An 18,584-nucleotide genomic window follows, 5' to 3' on the forward strand; every position below is an offset into this window, starting at 1 on the left:
TGGGAGAAGAGAAAAATATTTTTTTTTTTAAGTTGGCCTGTTAAAAGATACGAGAAATAAACACGAGGTTAAAATAATCTGCTGCAGTGTTGAAATTTTTCTTTCTCAAATTGTGATCCCTGGACAATCTTAACGTCCCAAACGGTTTGAACGATTTTAGAAGAATATTAACAATTTGGCATTAAAAGATATATTTAAAGTATAACACAAGAAAAAAGTTTAGAGTTTGGTAAAACAACGACTCCCATCCCTAAACTTATAATGGGCCTTTGAAAAATAGTTAAGGCCAATGTAACCCAGATTAGCGATGCGATTACACTTTTAGGGCCAGGACAAGGAGGAATTTTAAGTTTACTTAAAATGCTTTATATATACATTGATTTTACAATTTTTCGCACTACAAGTTATCACACTTTTAAATGTGTATTATCAAGAAGAAGAGATTGTTCAATTTGGTCACGTAATGTTAGTGTCATCTTTTGACCAATGAAATTAAACGCGGGAATTCTAGCGACGCTCTTCGTTAAGAAAGACGCGCTAATTCACTTTCTTTCAGGACGCCGCAAGGGTAACACCTTTGAATACTAATTCTGTTCCTTCGGACCATTTCTTTAAAAATTCAAACGGCAAGCGTTGTATATACTATAAGTCTTATGTTTGTCACTCATCTATTACAAATAATTTTATGATCTGATACTCCTACAATGAATTCAACTAAAGTTTTGATTCTCGGACACTCCATTGTCCGTCGTTTCCATCGAAGATTTAAGGTATGGTGATGATCTGGGTATTAACTCACATGAAATAAGGTACAAAGGAACAGGGGGGGGGGGGGGTACTATTGATGGCATTTTACGTACCTTTCATTAAAACATCCCAGCCGTATCATTCTTATGGTTGGGGGCAATGACGTAAGACGATTATATTCACCTTAGGAACTTGCTTGCAAACTCTTAGCATTTGTATCAGTTTTGCAGAAAAGGTGTAGTGTTTCACAGATTCATGTATGTAAATTATTTCCAAGATTTAGGGAGTCATTTGATTATAATAAACTTGTCGATGCAGCCAACGCTCTTATCAAGAAGGACATAACCAATTTCGATTATGCGTCCTTCTTGGAGCATAATGGATTGTTTCCTTCACCAGCATCAGACAAATATTGCGATCATATATTCGTAGCAGACGGCGTCCATTTCAACAAGCAAGGGCATGTTCATTTGTATCGCAGCTTGCGTGGTCTCATTCTTTCAAGGGCACGCTATGTTAATTGGTCGCATTATGTCATCACCGACACTTCAGAATTTTTCTACAAACTCAAGTATATTTTCACATTTGCAGAGCATTAGATAGGGAAACAATCTAAAAAAAAAACCAAAACAAAAACAACAACAAAAAATTCATCCGTTTAATTACTGCTCATACTATCTATGTTTTTTCTCTACATTAGTTCTTTTTATGTCATCCAATAATATTTTCGGGTTCTCTAAACGAGACCGCATTGGTCCTCTTAACGAGGGCTTTTTGAATCTCTTAACGAGGCCGTTTAGGTTCTCTTGACGAGGCCGTTTTGGGTTCTCTTAACGAGAGCGCATCTGGTTGTCTTGACGAGAGCGCATTTGGGTCCTCCAAACGAGGCCTTGTTTTGGTCCTCTTAACGAGGCCGTTCTTGGTTCCCTTAATGAGACCGCATTTGGTTCTCTTGACGAGACCGCATTCGGGTCCTCTAAACGAGGCCTTGTTTTGGTTCTCTTAACAAGACCGTATTTTGTCCTCTTAACGAGGCCGTTTTTTGTTCTCTTATCGAGACTGCATTTGTTTTGTGTTCATTCATAAAACAACATTCTTTCTGATATTGTAATAATTACTTTGCACTTATGTTGTATGATTAAAGACATATTTGTGCAATTAATTAAAAAAATCCATTATTATCACATTTTAAATGTGTACTTAAATACCATTTGCTAATACCAGCACAGCAATTATTTTCAACAGTGTTTATCATGGCACCTAAGCGGAAATCTACAGATTTGACGAAACGAACATCTGCCAAAAGAGGAAAACAATCTCAGGATACCTCAGTAACACAATCCACTTCTCCTTCTACCATCTCTCCGGAGATTTTGGAAACCATTACAAAAGAGGTCACGGAAAAAGTCACCGCGAACCTGAAGGAGGGAATTTCGAATATGTTCAATGCTCTCCAGCCAACTGCCATCACTAGTCAGGGGAGCATTGCATGTGCATCAAGTACTAATTCAAATATCAATAGGGATAACGCATTATACAAGAAATGGTCGAGGCAGCAATTGTTAATCAATCTGATAAGATAACATCGGGTAGGTCCAGCAGTGGTTTTGTTAGTACATCGGTCTCCATTGAAGCTCGTGTACCCGATAAATTGAAATCAAAGATTTGGTCAAAGCAGTACGTGGATTTTGGTAGTCTGCTACTCCGGAACAAACAAGGTAAGGGAAAACTTCCCCTTCAGGTAGAAAATTCAATGAAGCCAGGTATGCTTACAATTCACCAGGTGGAGAGAGAGGATACTGATGGAGAATTGTCTTCTATGAACGACTGGCTTACAGCTTGGAATAGGTATATGGCTATTTATCCACACGAACATGCTAAACTCGCAAAACATCTAGAAGCGGTCAGGGACATTGCAGAGAATTGAGTAAAACAATCCCCAGAGGAGCTTGTTTCCAGTTCCACTTAGGTAAGCAGTGCATTGCAGGTTTTTCCTGTCGTTTTCAGCACATATGTAATAACTGTGGTGGCTCGCACCCTTTCATCCAGTGCATAAAACAGGTTCAGCGGCCCTTTCTTGTCCTACAAAAATTTAAGTATCAGTCACCACAACAAATCCAAATTCGCCAAATCGTCTAGGTCACCCCCTCTTACTAAGCAAGGGCCCAACAACTATAAAACCAAAAAAGAATGGATGTCTGGTTACGACGAAACTGACACAAACTACTTATTAAATGGTTTTTCAAATGGTTTTTCATTAGGTTTTGTTGGTGAATGTCCTGGTGTAGAATCTCAAAATTTTAGATCAGCTGTTATTTGTCCGGATATAATTGAAAAGATTCTTAAAGAAGTTTCATCGGGTAGAGTGTTAGGTCCATTTGATTCTAAACCATTTGTTGAAATACAATTCCGCGATTTAACGATTTTCCATCAAATCGCGAGAACATAAAATCGCGAATGTCGAAATTTTATCATAGTTTCATGTAGTTTACATATGTTTGAAAATTAAAAGCGAGATTTTAAAATTCGCGAGACGGGCTTCTCGCGATTTTACGCGGATATTAATTCCTCGCGTTTAATTAGGAATTTACAGTATTCCCCATTAAATTCGGTAGAGAAAAAGGTACCAGGTGAATATAGAATGATTCATCATTTATCTTATCCTAGAAACAAATCAGTTAACGTCATCATGGCATTCCACGCGAGGAATCATTTGTTCAATATTCTTCGGTTGGAGTTGCCATCAGTCACATCAAGAACTGTGGATAGCGATAAATAAACTGGGTAATTCGTGTATTTCTCATATGTTAGATGATTTTATTATTATCCACAATTGTCCCTTAACATGTGTTTGACAGCTGAAGGCATTTTTATCAATGTGTGTTGACATAGGCGTTCCAATATCCCTGGAGAAAACGTGTGGTCCTCTTCAGACTATAACTTACTTACTCTGAGCTGGATTCGTGCAAGATGGAGTCTAGGTTGCCTCAAGACAAAAGAGGTGAAAGAGGATTTGAAAGTTTGGGAATATTTTCTAGATAAATTCAATGGATCCTCGATTTTTCCTCCCCGATAAGTGGTCAAGTTCGCATGAGCTTAAATTGTACACAGATGCAGCGGTATTCGGTAGTCAGTGGTTTTATGGAAACTGGGATAGTAATTTGCATTATAAAATTATTGCAGTCTTAGAACTTAACTCAATAGTTGTGGCAATAAAAGTGTGGGGAAAAATGTTGACTAACAAATGTATTTTATTTAACACTAATAATCAGGCATTGGTGCATGTTATAAACAAACAAACATGTAATGGTAAAGATATCATGTCTCTTGTTCGCCAGCTCGTTGCTAGTTGTCTTGAATTTGATATTTATTTTAAAGCAAATCTTTTAACATCAAAAGAAAATATACTATGTGACTTGCGTTTTCGTTCCAAGGTGCAGCAATTCCAACAATTAGCACATAGGGCCGACAAACAACCAGTCGAGATTCCCAGTCTTCCGCCTTATCCAAGTTGACCCTGGTTGTGAACAAACTCCTGGACTCCAGTTTGACAGCTTCAACTTCATCACCATACACTCACGCATGATCAACGTTTAGGAACTTTGCGGAGAAGTACAGTTTACGAACGGATATCCCCGTCCAACAACACATATTGGTTCTCTATGTTGCTTTCCTATTCTCAAAAGACTACGCACCGTCGACGATAACATCTTATCTCTCGGCCATCAGTCACGTCCATAAACTCAACGGCCTCCAAGATCAATGCTCATCATTTGTTGTACAAAAAGTATTAACTGGAGCTCGTAAGATCAAACCGACAACTGATGTTAGAATACCAATAACTAGGGCTATTTTGCACAAACTCCTTGATTCTTTACAATATACTATATCCAATTTATATCAGAATATTATATTTCGAGCAATGTTTTTGTTAGCCTGTTATGGTTGTTTGAGAATCGGCGAACTACGTCCAGCTTTACCGTGCCAGATAAAAATCTACATTTTAACCAAATTTCTATCGTAAATGACACAATACTGATTAAATTTGTTTCATATTTGTTTCAAGTATAGCCTGGGAAAACCTTTCTTTCTTACAATACATGGGGCTAAGGATTCAGATTATTGCCCAGTGCCTTAAGAATTATAATAATCAAATGGGAGTGCAGGAGGGTCCTTTATTTTGCTATGTACCATGCACACCTGTGATGAGGATCAAATTTTCGGTGATATTGAAATTGTTAATCTTTTGCTAATATCTAGTTGGGGAAAATTACTAGTCATTCATTTCGAATTGGCATGGCTTCTCACTGTGAAGACTGCGGTATGAGCGACTGTAAAATTAGACCTATGAGACGTTGAAAATCGGATGCCTTTAAATCGTAATTACCAAGTTTAGTCAACACTGTGTTTACTTTGTTCAAGATTTTATTAGCCGGGCTCTGCTGAAAGCAGAGTCCTGGCTATAGGCAGGCAAATCGCCAATGTTACTATAAATAGCACAAGTAAACAATAAACCAAACAGCGTCAAGGTAAAGCTTCCGCTATACAAAATTTGTTTTTTTTATAAAATGTTTATAGCCGCTTACAAAATTTGGTCTCTCTGATGCTTTGCCGACCTTAAAAGCATGAGAGAGAGAGAGAGAGAGAGAGAGAGAGAGAGATTTTGATGTTCAGTCTTTACTACACAATATGCATAAAGACACACCAAAAGAGCCCGGCTTTCAGTACTTCAGTACTTTGATTATTGTTGGGTTACGGAAGGGCATATGTTTATCCCTCCAGTTATATTTTTGTACGTTATTCTTTTGTTGCATTGAATATATGTTTATTTCACGGTATGTTTAGGAAGGTTAATAGTAATTAATTTGTAGTTCTAATATTGAAATAGCCAGGGTATATGTTTATCCCATTAGCTATGAGTTTGCTCTTTCCCACCAGTATTTCTTTCCTCCTTTTATTTTTCCTTGGGGGCTGAACTTGATTAATACGTTTATTCAAGTCCTTGGCGTTTTCAGATCACAAGGAGTGGAATCATTTAATTTCGTGGGACCAATTTTCATGAACGTGGATTTTTTGCTTATTCGTGGGGATGAAATTTCGTGGATGAGTAAGATTTCCGTTTCAGTAGGTAAACTAAACCTTTCTTATATAATTAGTTTGCGTTTAGGTTGTAAATTTGTGGGCGAGGGTTACCCACGAATTTTAATGAGTCCACTGTACGTAACCAATTTTCGATTTCAGTTTCTCAATACAGCCAATTAATAAAATTCATACTGGTATATTATTATTAATCACTATTCGGAATTAATTAAATGTACATCATATTAAGATCCAATGCAGAATTATGACATAATTCAATTAAAATTCAATTGTAGTATCACGTAATATAATGTTAGGCAATGTGTTACAATGTAATGTAACAATTAAAGTCACGCTGGTGGCAAAGAGCAACATATACCATGTATACATTGTATTAGGTATCGAAAGATGGAGGTTATGTTCAAACGTAAAGTAAACTACATACGTTAAAGGGGAAGGAAAGTCAAAAACATAATTTATTTATTTTAATAAAGTGGTGTAAATTATCACATGTGGTCATGCTGTTTTGAAAATAAAATACGTAATTAAGCTTTAATGAACGTTTGAAGTTGGAGAAATCGTATTTACTGGAGGCTGACATGATGTAGAACTCTTGTATTAAAAACCAAAAAAAATAATTATTTTGACGTCACACCATCTATTCTGGTTTGGTTTACATATATAAATGAATGTACACAGTGCTCTGAGTATAATTAACGCTGGTTTATGCCTTTCTGTTACTCAAATAATCGACTAAACAAAATTGATAATGTTTGAGTTCACACGTCAATCTAAAGAATAGATACATGTATCATTGTATGCATAAATATATGCATTTTTATAAATAAATGACAGCTGTTAATCTGCTATCATTCAAAGTTGAAAACGACCTCGATTTAAGTTTTTATTCCAAGTCAAGTTCTTCGCTAACTGAATAATTGTTATAATTGTAATCGGGATATTTAAAATTCATTCTTTAAAGTCGGAATTACCATGTCGTAATAACGACGGCAGACATTTTCTATGATACTTGGCATCTGTTGACAATTTCCACATTTACGCGGAGATTTCTCTGACACTAACCTCCGCGTTTAGATTTCAACGAACATGCTCCATTTGACGTTAGTTTGAAGTTTGCAAAGGTCAAAGAACGATCTCTAATCAATATTGTTTCAAATTTTCCAGAACGTGTCATTTCAAGCGAATATCATGATTTACAAAGTTGGTAAGACAAACCGGTAAAGATGGTGTGACGTCATAGATTAAAGTTCAATGGCAGCCCCCATGGCGGCGGGAAATTTAAATTAAGCGATCGATTTTCTTGATTTATCCATTGTTCCGGGGTTTTTAATAAAAATAAATACGATTAACAATTAAAGTAGATGATAATTAATTGATTTTTTGTACAACATATTTTTAGTTTCCTTCCCCTTTAAAGCCCTTTCGTACGGAAATCAATTATGGATAAATATAACTTGTAACTCTCTTCCGTATGATATTTTTGCATATTGTCTTTGTTAACAACAATGTGTAAGATTCATGATCTTTTAACAATCTTGGTCTTCTTTCATTTGTCAAATGTCCAACTAAATGTGAAACAAGTAACAGTTTATTCATAATCCGCTTGATATCTTGCTGCATTTTTGAGAAAGATAAGAATATTTTTTGGAAATCTTTCTTAGACTTCAAAAACAGTTTTAAAAAACAGGTAGAATGGCTGTTGTTGAAAAAGCCAGAGCTGTAGAAATGATTTCAGAGGATGTACTCACTTAGAATTTACTGTTCTTTTCGTCCACAGAAATGTTCTAAATAGTTGGCAATTTATACAAAATATTTGATATATTTTCTTTGCCTTAAGAAGCACGTTTTGCGATCAGTTACAAAAATGATCTAGAACGATCTTGGGGAAATTTAACAAAACCGGAAGTAATATCCTGTTAAAGGCTTGTCATTAGATCTCGTTTCATATTAATTGAGATGGCTACAATATTACCAAAAAAGCTTATTTTACACCAAGATCTAGAAGTATAGAAGTGTTATTTCCACTTTTTTAAGAGATGTGTTGTGCATTTTTCTACTAAATTTAGTTCAGCAAGTAATTTTTTTTTACAATGAAACGAAACTGCTGATTTTTTTCCGTTAACACCTCTATTGCATATTTGTGTGTTAGTCATACAAAGATTCGAATATTTAATTCATTGCAAAGATATTGATTTTGCAAAGTTGATTCGGGAAAGATTTGACTAGTTTGAAAACTGGTTTTGACTAGCCTTAGGAACATGTCACATACTCAATCAAATCAAATAAAGATGCTAAAGTAATAACGGCATCTTACTTTTTTTTGTTTACACATCATGTTATATCAAAATATGTACGTTTTTACGAATTATGAAGATAATGATTTATTGATCACATTTAAAAACACGATCTCAAAAATGTCGCTCTCAATAATGTAAATAGAACACAAAAATAAGATTTGAATATATTACCTTTTTACATGTTTATTTCCTTTGTGGGGCTGAAACGATTCACCGGAATATCGATACTATTCAAACTTTACGTCAGATTCAATTTTCGATTCACCGCTTCGATTTTCGGTTTAATTCAGTTTTAAAATCGGGTTCGGTTTATTACATCGGTTTTGGCCTGGTGATTGAGTTGTTCTATCATATTGCGACAGATGCAAATAATAACAGCTCATGAAACATATCAAACTACAGAACCCACCTGCACCATATCAGTTAAATCTTGGTGATATGCTTACATAACCGATCAGACCCAACCTATCAGAACGTAAACCCCGACTAAACCCTGGTTTTACTTTCTGGGTTTAAACCGGGTTTACTAGAGTGGACAGAGTAAACCTAAAGTAAACCCAGAGCGGTCACAGAGAATAAACCCCGATCAGAAGCATACCCATGAAAGCATGTGTATTCGGAATATACAAGGGACAAGAAATACAGTCAGTACGATAAAAAGATCAAAGACTGGTCTGCTTCTTACTTCAGTGCGTACAGTTGACCCCAAAAAGCAATTCTTAAATAGTAAACCCAAATTAAACTCCGAGTAAACCCCGAGTGGAACCACATTTTCAAAATGCAGACCCAGGGTAAACTCCAAGTAAGCCCCAAAAGTATATTCAGAGTTTAGTTGGGGTTTATTCTGGGGTACGGTTTGGTCTAATCAGTAGTCTACTTCCTACCTAAAAAAAGTTTATTTACGATTTGCAAATGAACTCTTCACGAGCTTTAAATCTATTAATTACTTCGTTGAAATCACACCACTAATCAACTGTCGGGTCAAATGGTCTGAGGTACTTGTCTGATAAGAGGCATTCCTTTTTGAATTTTTTAAACTTAAATGTGTGACCGTTCAAACAATAACAAGGATGATAAAATACATTTGGGCTAAAAGTCATTCTGATAGATGATTGTCAATGAAAGTTACATTTGTTCTGTTCATTGTATTGTCATGATTTATTGACCTAAATAATGCTTTAGTTTTCAAATTATCTGTTTAAATTTTTAAATAAATAAAAGTGTGACTTGCATTAATGATATCTGTAGTTCATTTGTTTGATTTGTTTTTTCTTAAACATGGATCGTATTGAATCGTGGCACAAGTATTGCACATTTGCAATACGTATTGTATCGTAAAGAGGGTGTATCGTTTCAGCCTTTCTCCTTTGTCTATTATTCTTTAACCTAGGAATGTGGAATACGACAACGAAAAACAAGTCTTACATATAACAAACCCACGATGAATGTAATGACAAGTAGAATTAAAATAAAGTATTTCAAAAGTCCATAAGTCTTTGACTCCTTTTCATTTGGTTTCTCCTGATGTGTGCTAGAGTTGGCTTGCCGTGTGACGTCTGTAACCATTAAAAATGTCGTATCGTTTATTTTTTAAATCAATTCTTTTATTTTGTACGCCCTTTTTAACATTTAAATTTCCAAAGTTTCAGATGAAGAAAACTATTCTTACTGTTAAAACTTGTTGTTTGCGGTGTTGAATATACACTCTGATGTTTCAGTGACGTGGTATTATTAGTCAGATCTAGAACCAAGCAAAAGATATTTTTATAATGGATACTAATTTAAAAAACACTCATCGGATTTTATTCAAAAATTAGTACAGATAGTTTTTTTCACAATAAGGTCAATGTCTACCGTATCACATTATTGAAATGTATATATACACAAACTCTTTAAGTTATGTATGCATGGCTTTAATACATCAAACTAAAATCAATCTATTGCAAGTGCGTTCATTTAAATAATCCTCTTTCATGCGAGCACATTAAATCGGACAGGAAGAAATAAAGTTATGTCAAGTGCACAATGGCAAATTAGTTCAAAATATGCAATGATGTCTAAACTTTCTAAAAATAAATAAAAATATTAATGGTTTTAGTCGAAATACAAACAAACACATCTGTTTTCTGTATGATTCCACACATATCCTGGACAGCATTTGAGGACACCTTCGGAACTATTCAAAAATTCAAAAAAAAGCTTTGCAAATGAATTTATCTAGATGCGTATTAAAATGAACTATAAAGAAACGTTGCATTAAATAAATACATTCCAAAATTATTCTTTCTTAAAGCCTTTTTTTTTGATACTGCATAATGTCTAAAATTAAAAATTCACTTACTGTGTGCAGACTTTCGAACTGGAAAAAACCAAACAAGATAAAAAGCAACATACGATTATTATCATCATGCCTAAAAACAACTGTTGCCATACAATGTTTTGTTTTGATGAAATAAAAGATACATTTTATTGGCGCCAAACAATATTATTTAACATGAAACTTCCCTTTCTTCAAATATATAATGAACGCTATCAGATGAATTTTGTGGCTTTTAATTTGCCGTTAATTTAGCTGTCTAAATGTGGAAGTTTGTATGTTTAGTTTTGCTAGCATTTCCTTCCTGCAACGAGATTTAAATTGTCAAGAGTAATAAACTATAAATGGTATAGTCACAATTGTTAATGAATAAAAAAAACCCAAAGAGACTCTCTATATACAGAATTGTGTTTAGCATGTAAAATGCCTAGTAAATGGTAGTCTGGTGGGTTTGATACATGTACTTAGGGCATGTATTTAGAGCCACAGACTCGTGCACGATGTATAAAACCCTTGCTACGATTTATGAACAGTGCATGCTTACCACGACACTATTGTTATTGTTATGCCGACTGTTAAATATGTATTGACGTTTCATGTCGAGAAGCATATTTGACTGTTAAAACAATCCCCAGAATTATATAGTATTGACGTTTTCAAAACATTTCATAAAAATTCTATTTTGGCAACAAATACAGTAATTTTAACCTTAATGCATTGAAATATTTAACCGTCAAATGTACCTTTAATAATAATCATTGAATCCCGAAAATGGGAATTTTGACTCTCAAATTTCAGAATAGGAAGTCTCGCCATATGTTGCTTTTAGAGCCAATGCCCACTTTATTATATTATTTGAATTATAACTGCCTAAAATTCAGAAATAAATTAGATATTAAGCTAAATACTTGAAAAGACGTTAAAAGTTTCTTTGATACGCACCTAATACAGCATTGACTTGGGTTGCCATAGTACCAGCATGTCCTGTACATACACTTAAAGCATTCGACATACAAAAAATTCAAACACGAAGTACATGTGTTGCATCCCATACTTAACAAAGTAATATAGGTCAAAGATGTTCGTCGTTGTAATAAGGGTTATACATGTATTGTACCTGAGGTGTCAAAGCAGTAGATGAACAAACAGTTTAATAGCTATTTAACGGGGTTCAAACTCAGAATGGTTTAGAAGAGTTACTGTAATAATTGTAGATCTTATGCAGTGCAATTTTTTTCAAAGCATTAATCCGCAAGGATTTGTTCCGATACCATAATTTTATTATAGTTTTAACACTGTCTGATACCATAATGCATCATTATTTGTGAAAAGAATGTCTTTACCAGCATGTATTCTGGACAATTATTTTTTCAAAAGACTGATCTAAACATAACTCAGAATCTTTGGCAAACTTCATCCTCCTGTACCTTTATTTTCGTTTGTAATACCTTGGTGATTTTTTGATAATTCTGATGTTACCTTTTTAACGAATTTTTGTCCATTTGAATTTACTGTAACAGGTCGAACGTTCCTTGCCATAAAAGAAAAAACACCACAACATTTTATTCAGGATGGCAAAATTATATGGAGGCAATATATAGGGAAAAAAGCCTATCATGCATGTAAAAATTGACATTTTTAAAAAATTATTTTAAGCAATTATTACGGGATTGAGTATGACGTCCTGAATGTCGGTTCAATTCAGACTCACCTTGTGAAGTTGGCTGATAAAATTTTTCTGGAAAGCTAATATAATACAGCTTTACAGCCACTTGTGAACTAGCTGCAGGTCTGTAGCTCCCTGTCTAAAAATACAGATTGACGATCTTTGAGCTACAGTGCCTCCCATAGTAAAACTTCAATTTACGGCGCACAAAAAATATGCGCTAGTTATGCGAGGAGTTATCGATACAATAAGGGTACCTTTTTGACAGCCACTCGCCCGTCTGCAATTTTTACTATTTCAATAATCGGAAACCCGGTTAAAAATTTACTCTCAAAATTCTTAGAATTCAGAAGCAATGGGGTTACATGGGACCTCACGGCGGTCTTCGAACCCCATGCCGCTCAAAATATATTTACCCCCTTAGGAAATTTCTTGATCCGTCTCATTTCTAGAAAAGAGTACGCATTTACTTATATTCCAGTTTAAATTACATGTCAATTTTTTTAAGAGATATAAGATATTAGGCATTTTCTTTTATAATACCATGAGAATTATATTACGGAAATTAGCGCATTCGTCACATCGGCAACGATTTTTTTTCTACATGAACCTCTTCCTATTTGGTCCAGTTTCAATCATACCTCAATTTTTTTTCTAAAAATAATACCGGTGTTTTCGATAAAAAAGGTGTCGTTCATTAAAAGCTTATTGCAACAAAATATTGTTTATTTTTCGTTCATTCCGGTCCGGCGGTTACGGCATGCCTTTTCCCGCAGCAAGGCAGTTGCCATATAAGGTCATGTCAAAATTCGACAAACTTGTAGACTTTACATCATGTCAGATGTGCTATTGCCGAGCCTGAAGTTACAAATGCAGAAACTACGGATTGAAAGTGTGCAAAGTTGAAGGTTTAATTAACTAATGTAAACAATAAAGTTGCAAAATGTGCATCATGCGAAGGAACTGAGTCAAATATTACACGTGTTTATGCCCGAGTTTTATAGGTTACACGATCAGAATTACACATATTCATGCTCAGGCTCACACATCAACACGATTGCATATTCGGATTTACAAGTTTACATGTCTGGATTTTTGAACACGATTACCCTCCATACAATTAATATCATTACACAGACTTAGATGCTGACCATTTTAAGCATAACAACCTTAGACCCAGTGCTATCACCGTTTTGAACACTCATCATTAAAAATGAAATGCAGCTAGTTCTCGTATCCGCAGGATTTGTTGCTTTCAAGCTAAAATTCATCAATGAACAGCATATATAAACTGTTTTGAATTAATAAATATTAAAAATATGAACTTGCGCCAATCCGGACAGCTAAGCTCGACACACGCAGTCTAATTATATCTGCTAAAATCAACCCTCCCCAATTTGTACCATGTATGCTAATAAAGCCCTCATAATTTCAAGTTAATTGTACGTAATCTTTTCAGCCTTATCCGGACATCTGGACAACTCGTTATAAAAATTTGAACATTAAATTGAAAAAAATCCGCAATAATACTGATTTCAGACAATCCGAAAAACTTGTAATTCCTCACTTGAACAGTACAGATGAATATAACAGTTCCTTTCATAGACCACAACTAATTACTAGAACTATACACTCGAGAAAGAATGGTCTTACATGGTTGCTATACTATACAAGTTCTGTCCGGACGACGAAGTCCTTATATATAAAAATACATCATCTACAACCAGATTCGTTATGCTCAATATCTGGGGTTATCTGAGGAGTGATCAACTGAACGGGATGTGATCGATGGATCAAGTGACGATACTGCTGAAATTGACTTATATTTATGAACTATTCCAACCAATGAGTACTTGTTCTCTTTTGTCCGGACACGAACAACCAATCAAAAATATCTACGGATTTTTTATTAGACATTCCGGACAGCTATCATAATTTTCTAATAATCATATCTAAATCATAAATAAACATTTTATTCCTATTCAAAGTCTTGTCCAACACGGACACATATTTATAAGTCAAAATACGCAAATACGTAAATTCACATCCTTGCGATATTGTACATTTATAGGCGTTTTGAAATTAAAAGCTACGAAGTAGTGCGCGCATGAATAAATTTAAACACGGAAGTTCCCTACAAAGACATAAGTTAATCAATCGAGGAGACAACAACAATCAACCACAAATAAACTGAGGCCCATGTCCAGGGTTGAAGCGGTATGTCAAACAGCATGTTTCATACATAGAAGTTTGTTAGCGGTAAAATGACGAATTCTCTCACAGAAAGAGTACTAAAATGGCATTTTACTAAAAAGGGGGAAAAATCCATTAAAAAAACAATCATCATGATTAAGGGTCATTGATGATAACTCGATCTCGTAAAAATGTACAAAATGCACGGGGTAATGTCAAAACCCGAACAATAATTCAGAACACGTTAACATCAATATTTTGGTAAATCACGCCTATGACAGATATAAGGAATAACTGAACATGATATGAGGCATCCATGTTTGATGTAATACACAATGAAATATTTAACTAGAGCAAAGCTCGTTGCAAAGCAACGAGTGGGTCTTCCGTTAATGTCGGAAGTAAAGCTGGAAGTTCCTGTAAGAAGCAGAGCTCTTAAACCAATAACAAGAGTAACTAAAATATAAAATTATAAAACTCGAATTATTCCTGGTACGACTTAACAAAATTCGAATGATTTTAAGTACGACTTGAAAAACCCCTTTCCGATTTCAAGAACGACTTAACAAAAAAATCCGAATGTGTTCAAGAACGCCTTAACAATCATTTTTGGTACGAGTTAATTTTACTTTAAATATTACGCTATTTTTTAAATCAAGGACGGGGAATCAAAATTTCCGGAAAAATCAATTTTTAAACCCCGATATCTCTGTAATAGATCGTCCGATTTTAAAACGGGTTTCGGTTTTAAATTAAGCTTAATTAAAGCTTCTTTGCTGCTAGATGATTAATATCAAATTATTGGTCAGAAAAGAGTTATTATGAAAATACTTAGTAGCCTTTCTGGCCCCTAATTTGAGGTGTCAGCCCCTTTTTCTTGATATCAAATAAAAGGTCTCGCTAATATAAACATATTTTTTTCTACAAGTGTTCATGAATTGTAAACCGTTCTCGAGATATCTGTACAAATGCGTTTTAGGGGCCGACCCTTTAACCCCTTACCGGGGCCACTAACAACACAATTTTTGGTATCATATTGTTAAGAACATTATTTTGAACAACTTTTGTTCTACATTGCTTTTCAAAATATTTCTCCTTTTTCAGATATTAATTATCAGAGTTTTGAGTTCTGGCCCCTTGGAACCCCTAATTACGTACATGTAATATATGACTTACGTATGGTAATGTATAGATGAACAGCTGTACAATGAACATTTTTGCTTCTATATTTAATAACAAAATATTGTTCAGTAAAGAGTTATTGTAAGAAGACATTAGAGCCCTCTTGACCCCTAATTTGAGGGGCCAGCCCCTTTTTCTTGATTTCAAATGAAAGATCTTGTAAATATAAACATATTTTGTTTAACAAGTGTTCACAAAATGTTTACCGTTCTTGAGATATCTGTACAAATGTGTTTTAGGGGCCGACCCTTTAACTCCCTAATGGGGTCATAAACAAAAGCATTTAAGGTAGCATATTGTACAAAACATTATTTTGAACAACTTTTGTTTTACATTGCTTTTCAAAATATTTCTCCTTTTTCAGATATTAATTATCAAAGTTTTGAACTTCTGGCCCCTTGAAACCCCTAATTACGTAATATATGACTTAATTATGGTACTGTATAGATAAACAGCTGTACAATAAACATTTTTGCTTCTATAATTGATAACAAATAATTGTTCACTAAAAAGTTATTGCAAATAGACTTTAGAGCCCTCTTGACCCCTAATTTGAGGGGCCAGCCCCTTTTTCTTGATATCAAATGAAAGCCCGTGCAAATTGAAACAGCTTTTGCATTACATGTTTTAACAAAATATTTATGCGTCAAAAGATATAACGGAAAATGTGCGAAAATTTTGTGAAAAAATTTGGTGCTAATTTTCAGGTTCAGGCGAGCTTCTAGGCCTTGCGCATTTTTCGCAATTAGAAGCATAGAGGGAAATCTACAGACCTTCATCTACAATCCCTGCAAATTTCAAGCTTTTATCATGATTAGTTTAAGAGGAGATGCGTGGACAAAATGACCCTTAAAAATTTACAAAATCGTCCATATCTGAAACCGGAAGTGACGTAATCATTGGAAATTTTGATAATCAGTAGCGACATTAATGCTTTATAACTCGTAAAAATTTGGTGTAAATCGGTTGAATAGTTTCTGAGAAATACCGCTCCAAAAAAGTCAGAAAAAGAAAAAAAAGTATAATAACTAGAGCAAAGCTCGTTGCAAAGCAACGAGTGGGTCTTCCGTTAATGTCGGAAGTAAAGCTGGAAGTTCCTATAAGAAGCAAAGCTCTTGAACCAATAACAAGAGTTACTAAGATGAAAATATCTAATTGTTCCTGGTACGACTTAACAAAATCCGAATGATTTTAAGTACGACTTAACAAAAACCTTTCTGATTTCAAGAACGACTTAACAAAAAAAATCCGAATGTGTTCAAGTACGACTTAACAATTATTTTTGGTACGAGTTAATATTACTTTAAAACATTTCGCTATTTTTTAAACCAAGGATGCGGAATCAAAATATCCGGAAAAACTAATTTTTAAACCCCGATATCTCTGTAATGCATCGTCCAATTTTAAAACGGTTTTCAGTGTTAGATTCAGCTTAATAAGCTATACAAAACACATGTTCATTTTTGATTTGATAAAAAAATTCAATTTTTCGAAAAATTGATTCACTTCCGGATTCGACCAGAAGAGACAGATTTTCATTTTCAGCCTTATTACAGTGGTAAATCGACAAAATTATTACCATTGAAAATTCCAAGCCTCTATCTCAAAGCGTTTTCATGAAACATCGAAGTCATCAAAATGACTTTATTAAAATTTTATAAATGACGTAACGTAAAAACTGAAGTGACGTTTTCAAAGAAACTTTGGTGTCCAGGTAGCGTAGTGGACAATGCACTCGCTTTTCACCGCTGCGACCCGAGTTCGATCCCCGTGATCGACAGAGGTAGTATGTGATAGGGTATGGCGGTCGCCCGCTTGGACACGTGGGTTCTCTCCGGGTACTCCGGCTTCTTCCCACACCAATGACCCCCTCGCGCTAACATCCGTGCCAACGAGAGATATTAATATAAGTTGTAGAACTTGTTTATCAATCGTTGTAAAATAAATAAAGTTCAGTTTTTTTTTTTTTTTTTTTTAAACTTTGGAATTTTTGAGGCATAATAGTTGCACACAATCTCTAAAAGTTTCATTTCAATCGGTTGAAAACTTTTTGAGTTATAAAGCCGAAAAGGAGTCAGAAACAAAAGATGTCACCTTTGACCTTCCAAACTGTGTGCTTGTTGCACCATCAAATGTCAGAAACTTACCAATGTACAGTTTATTATATTTCTGTGAATATTTCCTATGTAAAATTAAAATGATTAAACATGCTATTCCATCTAACTGTGAAATAGTTTCTATGGTATCTGTCCATGGTGAATAGTCAACGAAAGTATTCACCGGCAGCATACGATTTCCCTTCTTTTTAAACTCGGAACACCTCTGATATAATCCGATCACAACATTAAATTCAAAGTCCGATAATTCTAATTTGTTAATAATCAAGAAATTCTGCATTGCCAACAAATAAAGTTTTCTTCAGAATAATAATTAAAATACCTATAGCTATTTACTGACTATTTGGATGACAGAAAGTTTATTGTCCCCCTCAACAGCAACTATTTCACTTGGCTTCGCCCCATGAAATAGTGGCTGTCTTGGAAGACAATAAACTTGCTATCATCCTCATACCCAGTAATTAGGTATATAATGTCCCATCCACATAAATTTCGAGTTATATAACCTCCCATTTGTAACCTGCAATTTCACAGTGTATAGTCAACACAACAGTCTTAGCCGCAAGTTTCACCATTCAATTCTCATGTACTTATTAAACATTAGGGGCCTTCATATTGCATACCAATTCCAACAAGGGAGATCCCTCTAATGATAATCATTAAAATTCATTTTATGAATCTTAGCAACACTCATAAGCCTTCAAGTACAGCATCTCTTAAGGTGGCTCAAAACACCTTGAAATATTTTCTCAATTGACAAATCAGCAGAAAATTACTTGATAATGATAGATATCATAATTGATAAGAAGTGTTTAAGTCAAATAGGCAAAAATGTGCAATTTTAAATGAACAAGTACATTTTTAAAAATTTAATTCAATAAACAGTAACAAAAGCTCTAGGCAGACTCGAACTCGAATGGTTTAGAAACCCAATACTTTAACCATTGAGCTATGACGATATACAA

The sequence above is a fragment of the Crassostrea angulata genome, chromosome 5 (assembly GCF_025612915.1).
Source record: "Crassostrea angulata isolate pt1a10 chromosome 5, ASM2561291v2, whole genome shotgun sequence".
Lineage (NCBI taxonomy): Eukaryota > Metazoa > Mollusca > Bivalvia > Ostreida > Ostreidae > Magallana > Magallana angulata.